The sequence below is a fragment of the Suricata suricatta genome, chromosome 7, assembly GCF_006229205.1.
Source record: "Suricata suricatta isolate VVHF042 chromosome 7, meerkat_22Aug2017_6uvM2_HiC, whole genome shotgun sequence".
Lineage (NCBI taxonomy): Eukaryota > Metazoa > Chordata > Mammalia > Carnivora > Herpestidae > Suricata > Suricata suricatta.
Genome location: NC_043706.1, coordinates 98,062,241 through 98,070,305, shown reverse-complemented (window position 1 = coordinate 98,070,305; position 8,065 = coordinate 98,062,241).

The window sequence follows — 8,065 nt, the reverse complement described above, 5'->3', positions numbered from 1 at the left end:
CAGGATGCGCGTTGACCTGTTTGAGGAAAGAACAGGGCTGCTCCATACCTCTACTCAGTGTCTATGAGAGGCATAGACACACACACAGAAAAGCAACTCACCTCAAAGACTACAGAGCAACAAAATAACTGTGGGCTATCCCGACATAGGTTCACATCAGCTTATCATACTTTCTCAGTCAAATCTGCATCACCATGTATTCGTAATTGTCAGCAGACAATAACTCTAAGACACTGCCATACTCCAATCATAAAAGAAGATTAAATCCATTTGCATATACTCTGCTTACTAAAGCAGGAAATCTATTGAAAGTTTTCAGAAAAATTATCAAGCCTTGAGTTTGAAACAAAAAGAGATTCCATTTGAATCCCTCTGCAGTTTTCCTTACTTAGAGTTCTTGTTCCTCTTCAGGCAATAATTAACTTACCTTTAATTTTGTTTGGGGGTAGGTCTTAGTACTTCTAAAATGAACTCCAATAGATAAACCATTTAGGAATTACCAGAACCATTTCGTAAAATTCTGAAAACATATAAAATTTCATATTAGCATGGCATGGAATTCAAACTACTTTTCTGCTTTTAAATTAATTATACAAGTAGTCATGATCAAATGACTATGCTTTTAACCATGTGTTTGTGTGTGTGTGCATGTGTTTAACTTTTATTAGTGCTAATTTACTCAACAAGCAAGGTCCCAAAGACCTGGGAAAATATTATCTGTCTGGTTTTGTAATATCCATAACAAAGGAAATTTATTCAAGCATCCCGTTCCAGAATTTGCATGGATGACAGTTTTGGCAGGAAGAAGAATATAATTTAGTAAGTCAATTAAAAAAATATTTAAAATGGGCTCTATCTTTATAGAGAAAGATGATGCAAGTATTGTATTAAAAATAGAAGTCAGCTCTTTAAATTGATTTATGTGGTCTGTTTAATATGTCAATATTTTATGTGCTATATGTCTGTTATTAATCTGTTTTCATGGGCAACCTTGTTATAAATGTGCACTTATTGGAGGTAAGCTTTATCTTCCCCTTGTCACACCTGGCCTTATTTAAAACTAGACAAATACATTAGGGTGCCTGGGTGGCTCAGTCAGTTAAGTGACTTCTGCTCAGGTCATGATCTGGTGGTTCAAGAGTTCAAGCCCTGCTTCAGGCTTTGTGCTGACAGCTCAGAGCCTGGAGCCTGCTTCGGATTTGATCTCCCTCTCTCTCTGCCCCACCACTGCTCATGCTTTGTCTCTCTCTCTCTCTCAAAAAAATAAAATAAATAAAATGAAAACATTAAAAAAAAAACCCTAAACAAATCCATTCTGGATTTTAGGTATATATGCAGTGTTTTTTTTTTTTTTTCCCCACAAATTCATTACTTTTGTAAAGACTCTGTTGCAAATATTAATAGGACATGCATGGAGCCTAGACATCATCCATCTAAGGAAGACGTTTTCTTCCAGTGACTCACTCAAGGGCTCCAAGCAGTACCCCTTTGAGTCTAGTTTCCTTGTCTGTAAAATTGGGGTTTTGCCATAGCTAATTGCTAAGGGTCCTCTCTTTACTTTGTGATTCTGTAAAAACAATTATTTTTGAAATTTCCTTTTAACATAAGATATATGGGAAATTTGGGATCTTTTAGCATAAGAATTTAAGAAAATAGGGATCAGGAAGATATAAATAGGAATTAACTAGATATATACCTTCATGTAAAAAAATCTCGTTCAGGATTAGGTAAAATGAAAATCCCAGCACTGTTATGTGCATCTGTGGAATTTTTTTTTTTTGGTTTTAATACACTTTAATATGCAGTTGTGCCAGTTCTAACAAAATGAGTTTTCAAGCAATAACGTTTTCCCTAAAGAAAAAAATTAATCGTCAGTTGTGGTCTATGTAGGCAGGACTCTCACCTTCCAGGAAAATTTTCGTCTTTATAGAAAGAGATTTCCCAGTTACCTTTTGAATTATTTCCCTAAAAACATGACTTGTTTGATGGCAGAAGTGACTTGTGGCTGTTTCCACCTTTACCTGGGTTGTGAACAGAGAGAGGAGGTGTGTTCAGAGGGGGGGGGCGCGGAGGGGGGGGCAAAGCTTTTGTAGAAAATGTTCTGATTGACCAGATCTCCATGGGAGCTATCGATTGTTGACACTTGATATGGGCTGAACCGAGTCCCTCTCAGAGTCATATGTAGAAGTCCTAATCTCTAGTACCTCAGGGTATGACTTTAAGAGGAGATAGGGTCTTTACAGAGGTAATCCAGGTAAAATTATATAATTGTTGTTTTTATAAAAAGGGGAAATATGGAAACAGATACATACACAGGAAGAAGGCCATGGGAACATGAAGACAGCCTCCTATAAGGGAAGGGATGAGGCCCAGAACAGACCCTTCCTATACTGTCTTCAGAAGGAATCAACTTTATTGATCTCTTGATTTCAGATTTCTAGCCTCCTGAACTAATAAGTTTCTCTTGTTCAAGGAACCCATGTTGTAGTATTTTGTTCAGCAGCCCTAACACAATGATACAACACTCAACCTGAATACATTTAAGGAATAAGTAAGCCGCAAAAATTCTGATTGTATTGGCGTCATCCCACAGAGAAGTGAAACTTATTTAGTTTGTTTGAAATGAAACTGGGTATCTTTTTTTTTTTTTGTATGGTTTTATTTGTAATCAAAAGATTTTTTTAACTGAAAACAATTATACATGCACACATACCCCTACAAACATACACATAGATGCATTCATAGATTCCCATGTAAGTTGTTAAAAAAGTTAAACTATATAGAAATATAGAATGTAAAATAAAAGCTATTTTTTGTACTGTATTTGTACAGTGCTAGACTCTTAATATTACACTATATAAACTTGCATACAATTTCAGCCTGATACTGGAGTTCTGTTAAAACAGTACATTTAAGAGTCCATACTATGGGACCATGTTATACGTGGGCTCTTACACTTCTGTTATCCCAACACCATGGATAAGCTATAAAATGGGCCTAGTATTTTACGTTACATCCTATAATAGGTCACATGTTTAGGAGAGTACCAATCAAGGAAGATTTATTTATTTAAAAATTTTTAATATTTGTTTATTTTTGAGAGAGACACACACATGATGCAAGTGGGAGAGGGTCAGAGAGAAAGGGAGACACAGAATCTGAAGCAGGCTCCATGCTCTGAGCTGTCGGTACAGAACCCAACACTAGAATCAATTTCGCAAATGATGAGTTCAGACCTGAGTTGAAGTTGGAAGCTTAACCAACTGAGTCACCCACGTGCCCCTGAAGGAAGAAGTTTTTAAAAATCAACTGTCAACTGTTTTCTTCCTGGTTTTGTTTTGTTTACTATTGAAAATATTTTTATAGTTAAGAAAAAAACAACGGACCCCATCTTGTTAAAGCATTTTTCTAGGAACCATTAATAAATTACCTGCCTTCCCTTCTCTGAAGTTTGAGTCAGTTACAGTATAGTAAAACCCCCTTTTATAGACAACTCAGTAAACCAGTAGCTCACCTACCTGAAATAATAGACTAGGACTTCAGGTATAAAGGTCTCTAAATAGACTAAATGAGCATTGCAAAATCCACACAAGAAAGCTCATACCTTTATCAATAGACATGTCCCATAAGTTGTTAATTGGTGTGTGTGTGTTCATGTTCAAATATAGCTCCAACAACTTATGAGTATGAAGTAGAGTAGGGGCACCAGAGTGGCTCAGTCTGTTAAGTGACCGACTTCAGCTCAGGTCATGATCTCATGGTTTGTAGGGTTCAAGCCGTGCATCAGGTTCTGTGCTGACAGCTCAGAGCCTGAAGCCTGTTTCAGATTCCGTGTCTCCCTTTCTCTTTATCCCCCACCCTCAAAAATAAACAAACATTTAAAAAATAAAAAAAGACAAAGTAGAGTAAAAGTCATAAAAAAGACAACATTTTCCTTCTTGTATGCACAATGATAAGGCTAAGAAGGAAAGTTTAAACTCTCAGTAGCCAGGAAGGAACCCAAAACTACAAAATGCTACAGTAAGTTGAAAACAGTCAGGTGGAGTCACTTAGTAACAGGGAAAAACAGTGTTTTAGGTCTTGAGGTCATTCTTATATTAGAGTACTAAATAATAACTGATGCTCTAAAGTGGCCTGAGTCATTGTGAAAAAACTTTTATTGCAGTCAGTATTGAAGGTGGTAGAAAATTGGGTAATATATTTAAGAATGATTTCCACCTAAAACTTTTCAAACATTACAAGGATTTGGGAAAAACGATTTGGTGCACATGGAGGTAAAGATTTGGTAATCTGCAAATTTTCCTCTGTAGATATTTGAAGTTTTCTTAGTATTAAAGAAAGTATTGCATTGGCTTATGAAGTATTGCATTACATGAGTATTGTACCTTAATTTACTGGACCTTGGTTAAGATGGAACGGTTATTCCACTGGTGGAAAGTAAATTGTGAAACAATACTTAAATGTTTGTAGTACTCTTTCTTACTTAGGCAAGTTGAAAGCTACATTGTATCAGAATGAAGGAAGCCCCACATTCTCAGCCTACAGGGACAGTTATCATAAAGATGAATGGACTTCAAATGAAGAGACCTCATTAAAATGCATGCTTCTCATTCTTGGAGCTCTGCAAATAAAGGAGAAACAAGAGACCATCAACAAGATGGTGTGTTTGTTTGTTCCCCCCGCCCCAACGATTTTACAGGTATCTTTATTTTTCCCCTCAGCATTGTATCAACTGGTATGTTTTATGCAAATTATATTGCAATAGTCCAATAATGCCAATTTAGGGCTGAAAGTCGATGAAAAGCTGAGAACATATAAGATGAAGCTTTCAGTCTTATAAGTGAATGAAGGCAATATTGTTTGTAATATTGAGCAAAGAGACGGTATAATAAAGTTTTCTGAACAGTGGGTCTATGATTTCATGCTCTTTAGTGATTCTCCCAGAAAGTGCCCAAGTGTGCATTCTGTTAACAAAGAACAGCTTATTTACAACAGCATTGTAAGCAGAGGTCTTTCAAAGTGCAACGATACTGTCTTTCCTTCCCAAGGAGAATTGCTTTGCACATATGTGCTACAAATACCAAGCACAGGGAGCTTGGTTTTTAATTACAAAGTAAAATATCATTCCAAAATTGCATAATTGGTGGTTGCCTTTTGCAATGCAATGAACATAAGGGAACCTGACATTAAATATTTGATGTGCTGCCATGACATTTTCTGAGATTTTATTTTATGCTGCTTTTAAGCTGCAGACTATGTTAAATTTGAATTCCTTGGGGGGTAATAGAGTGATACAGAATTAAAGAATCTAACTCTGATGTTGGAATGCCTGTGCTCACAGATTGTACAGTTCAGATTTTAGGGGGAAAACGTAATTATAGAAATAGAGACATATTGGATTCTTTATTCTCTCCTTACAGTAGGTTTTTTTTTTTTTTTTTTTTTGGATCTCGAGACTATTTAGTCAGGGAGGGATGTCTCTAGTTTTCCCTTTGAATAAAGGGAAAGACAGAAGAGTGGAAAAAAATACAGTGGCATCAGTGCCCAACGTTGTGCAGGCCACTGAAATGGGAAGACCCACGTCACAGACCCCTGTCTTGTGTATATTGCTGCATGTCACAGAGTTGCTAGAAGGAGTAGTAGTAGAACTGATGCTGCCAGAGTTCTCTGTTCCAGAAAGTGCCTTTTAGAGTTTATGCTATTTGCTCAGCAGGGTTTAATACTACTGCAGCTGATGGCACCGCCCCAATAAAGTGCAGGATGATGCACACTAACTTGTCCCTTCTCTACACCTGCGTTTCCTATACCCTGCACCTCCTTTTGTCCCTTACTCCACAAAGATCTCTGACGTTTTGAAGAACGGAGAGCCCACATCTCAAAGCTGAAAGCAACTTCAAGAGTTCATCTGTTCTGTCACTGAAAGAGCAAACGGCAAATAGGTGTTGAATTTTCTTCCTAACAATAATGTAATAGAAGAAAATAAATTCTGAATGGTAAAAATTAAAAAAAAATCTTGGTTTAATTCATTTATTTCTTCTTACTGAGAAGTATGGGGGGAAAAGCCTTCTTGGGTGGGTAAAATACCACTTGACTACTTCATTAATTCTGATGCCTAATGTGCATATCCAAATCATGGTTGTTGGACTCTGAGAATGAGTTGGAGCCTAAGGCTGTGTGGCTTGGCCCGCCCAGCAAGTTCTTTCGTTTTCCTACACATCAGTGCTTCGCGCCCAGGCACATTTGAGCATTATTTTCTCTACCCTAAACAGACTTTTTTTCAGGTTCCGTGTTATTATTTTGATGATCCCAATAACAGAAGTAGGACCACTTAAACACATAAACAACCCAACCATTCCAGTATTTTCTTTGATCTTAGAAATTCTGTAAGCAGAGCATGGCTGGGACCCTCTCAGTCAGCTGAGCAATGTTCTCGGCCAACATTCAAATTCTCCTTTTTTCTTTAAAGAGACCATTGAGCATTTATTTAAAATATAAAATTATTTTTGCTGACCAATAATATTTACTGCATTTTTTAAAATTTTCATTTTTGAAAGAGAGCATGCATGTGAGCTGGGGAGGGGCAGAGAGAGGAGAAGACAGAGGATCTGAAGCTGGCTGTGATCTGAAGAGAGCCCGATGTGGGGCTCAGACGTACAGACTGTGAGATCATGACCTGAGCCGAAGTTGGACACTTAACCAAGTGAGCCAGTCAGGCCCCTCTTTATTGCAATTAAATTAAATTAATTTATTTATTAAAATAAAAATATTAATTTTTCTTTAATGTTTGTTTATTTGAGAGAGAGAGTGTGTGTGTTTCTGAGAGGGGAAAGGGGAAGAGAGAGAGGGAGACACCGAATCTGAAGCAGGTTCCACACTCTGAGCTGTCAGCACAGAGCCCCATGTGGGGCTCAAACTCACGAACCATGAGATCATGACCTGAGCCAAAGTTGAGCACTTAACTGACTGAGCCACCCAGGTGCCTCTTTTTTTTTTAATTTAATTATTTATTTATTTTTGAGAGAGGGAGAAGCAGAGCATGCACAAGGGAGGGACAGAGAGAGAGAGAAAGAGAGAGCGAGCAAGTTGTATTTCTTTCTGATAACCAAATGTTAAAAGGAGATCTACTTTACCAAAGGAAAATTATCAGTAGAGAATAAATATATATATTTGCAATCAGGATTAGAAACTTCCCTTTCAATAAAGGATTGGCAGCTTTAATTTGCATTAAGAAGATAAATTTATCCATTAGATGACTGTAACAACTGCATTTTCCTCAGTGCCTTGACACTTACGCAGCTTTTTCAATACAGATGATTTATAGTGCCTTAGCCCGACTGCAACATGTATACAGAGAATCTCATTTTCTGAAATTCAACCACAATCACAAGAACAAAAATCTATCTAAAATGACAAACCAACTTAGAAAAGACCACATCAGTTCAAATTGAGTGAAAACAGCAGACATAATAGATTTTGGTATGCATGGTGTATGGCTATGAGAATTATGAACCAATTTCATTTCTTGTTTACAGATTAGTGGTAAAGTCCCATGATCTTAGTTTTTGATTCCTTACTCACTTTCTTGACACATATTCCAAAATATTTGTTGAACTTTTACTAAAGTAATGAATGCCACTGAAAGAGATAACAATTCAAACTAGATTTATTGGCATGGTTTTCTCTATACCACTCATACTAGAAAATTTATCAGCAATAAACTATAATGATTATAATGTGAGTATATATGCATAAAACATGACATAAAAAACGGGGTCATCCTACTTGAAATGATTTTCAAAGGTTTAGAATGGGCCAAATATCTTTGACCCCTGAAGCACCCAATACAGTTAAAAATGATACAATTTAGTGAGTGAGTAGTAATATTTTATAGATTATCCAAAGCAGGGTTGATGCAGGGATTTCAAAAATCTATTACCTTGTTTTTCAGTTTCAAACCAATAGCCCATGAATGCGTTTTGACTCTAATAGCTAAATATTAGAAACAAATCCTTCTTCCTTTCCTTTAGTTTCTAGAACATTCTTGGCTTCTCCCCTTCTGCCTGTT